Genomic DNA, 2,995 nt, shown 5'->3' with positions numbered 1-2,995 from the left:
GCCAACTGACTGAAGGTGAGGAAGGAACTCCTCTATCAAATCTGAGTTATTTTTCATTTTTCATGTCTTCACCTTTATGGCATCTGTTAGTCTTTGTCTGTGATGCAGGTTTTTTTGTTTCTTTTGGCCACATCTCAAGTCCACATCCTTTGGGAAGGAATATAGAGAAGAGTCCATCCTAACCAGTCCATCCTAAAGGAAATTAATCCTGAATATTCATTGGAAGGACTGATGCTGAATCTGAAACTCCAATACTTTGGCCACCTGATGTGAATAACTGACTCATTTGAGAAGACCGTGATGCTGGGAAAAATTGAAGACGGGAGGAGAAGGGGACTACAGAAGTTGAGAATGTTGGATGGCATCACCAACTCAATGGACGTGAGTTTGAGTAAACTCCAGGAGTTGGTGATGTGCAGGGAGGCTTGGCGTGCTGCAGTCCATGGGGTTGCAAAGAGTCGGACACAACTGCGTGACTGAACTGACTGAAGTGAACTGATAGAGAAGAGTAGGGAAGTGGGATGAGGACTGGGAAGCAGAATATCTAACTTCTCTGGGCAGGGTTGGAAGGGCCAAGGATGCTAACATCTGGAGAGACATGATATCAACCTGAGGCAGATCAGGCCCTTTGGAGTGTTCCACCACATGTTCTTCCCAGTTAATTGGGCATAATGCTTGCTTCCCTGAGACTCACTTAACTGTTTTTATAAATAAAATGTCCTGTAATTGAGAAAATTATATTACTACTTTGTTTTTATATCATTTGATATTTTCCAAGTATTTTTGCATGTTTCTTTGCACTTAGATACTTAGAGATATTAAGTATTTCAGGCAGGGGTACAAAATTAAAGTAGAAAGTGGAACCAAATTGCATATATTCTCATTCCCATTTTCTTCCACACACACGTTTATTTTTACCTTGACCCTATTAAAATCATGAGCTTTATTCCACTTGTTTCATCCTTTATTTGTACAAGCAATCACTTCCACAAAAATACTTACAGGTTTCTATTCTGTGCAGTGTATCTGACTGCATGCTGAGTTGAGATACCAAAAGCTACCTGGGTAAAGGGAGTCTCTTGCACTTAATAAATGCTTGAAAGGATTAGAGGTGGGAAAGAAGAATTGGAGAGGAGAGAAAGCCTGGCTGCCTGATGTTCATGGGCTCCACTGCTGAATACAAGAGCTACTTGGCATGTGCGGCTATGAGCCCTTGAAATGTGACTCGTCTGAACTGAGATGTGTTATAAGGGTAAAATACACACCAAATTAGTGTGTGTGTCATCGTATTAAAAAAATTGTGAAATTTCTCAATCATTTTTAGATTGCTGACACATTTTGGATATATGGATTTAAATAAAACGTATCACCTGTTTAATTAGTAAAATTAATTTCACCTATTTTTCTTTACCTCTCCTAATGTGGCAACTAGAAAATTTTGCATTATTCACATGGCTTGAGTTCCATTGCTGTTAGACAGCACTCCTCCTAGACATTAATTCACCACCTTCCATTTCCTAAGTTGCTTCTTTCCTTCTCCATGTTTTTGCACCTAACATTTCTCCTGCTTAAATCCATGTCTCCTCCTTCATAACTTTGCTTATCAGAGAGTTTGACCTCAATCTATTAACCAGCTTATACTTAAAACCAAGCACCATCACAATACTAACATTCACACACCATATGAATTTTCTGTTCCTTATATCTAAAAAGACCCAGTCTTCATGAAATTTCAAAGATAATGCCATTTATTTACGTTGTTCCAGGATACCTAGTATAGCTCTAATAGTTTATCCAATGGACTTGAATGCTATCTTATAGACTTATCAAGTCATCAGCCTAAGAGACAGCACCACTGATCCTTCCCTGCAAATAAACTGCCAGGCACACTAGGTACCCTTAGTAACAAAATGTAAACTGAAAAAATGAAACCATCCCCTACCTCTATTTCCACTGCTATTCTTTTAGGCCAAAAATCTCATTTCCCTGTTATATTACTACAGTTATCTCATCTCTAAAATCTTTGCCCCTGATTTCCCCATCAGTTCCATCCTGAATCTCTAGCCATTCAGTCTTCCCAAAATACCATTATTTTCATGTCCAATTTTGTTGAAAAGTCCTCAATGGCTCTGACAGCCCAAAGCAATAATTCTCAAACTGTGCTTCACTGAACCGTATGGTTTTACTCATTAACATTAATATTTCTTACCAGAGCAGCAATTTCTTCCTCTAATATCACATTCAATCTTTCTATTGGTTTCTTTAAGACATGGAATACATTACAACAGTTAAATGTTGTTCTTATCTACTCATTTCAACATCCATATCATATCTAGGTCAGTTTTTATTGATTTTTCTTCTCATTTTAAGCTGTATTTTTCTGCTTCTTTGAATGCCTGGTAATTTTTAACTGGATGCCAGAAATTTTAGTTTATTGGTTGCTGGACATATTTATATTCCTATAAATATTTTTGAACTTTGTTCTGGTATACAGTTATTTGAAAACTAATTCATTCAATTCTGAGTTGAAGCTTTGTAGGAAGAGCTAGGCCTAATTTTATCTACTATTGAGGCAAAAATTTTTGAGTGCTCTTCCTTATCTTCCAGGAAGTAAGATTTTCCACTCTGACTTGAGAAAACAGGAACTATTTTCCTGTGAGAACTGAGGATTCTCCTCTAGTCCTTTTGGGTGGTTCGTTCTTCACAGACGTACTGATCACTACTCAGCTGAGGACTTGTGGAAGGTACCCTTTAGGTGCCCAGAACTCACTCTCTCTGAGCAGCTCTTTCTTTTCCAGTGCTTCGTTCTATATACACTAGCCACCTTGGTCACCTCAGACTCCCAGATCCATCTTCTTAACTCAAGGGAATTGCTAGACTTCGTCTGAAAACTCCCCATGTTCTGGCCTGGCAACACTCCAAGCAGTCGCCTGGGGCCATCATGAGGCTTACCTTCTCTGTTTTGTGTTTCAAGGATCATTGCCCTTCCTTGCTT

The sequence above is a fragment of the Bison bison genome, unplaced genomic scaffold, assembly GCF_000754665.1.
Source record: "Bison bison bison isolate TAMUID 2011002044 unplaced genomic scaffold, Bison_UMD1.0 scf7180017864098, whole genome shotgun sequence".
Lineage (NCBI taxonomy): Eukaryota > Metazoa > Chordata > Mammalia > Artiodactyla > Bovidae > Bison > Bison bison.
Note: the sequence above shows the minus strand (reverse complement) of the source record.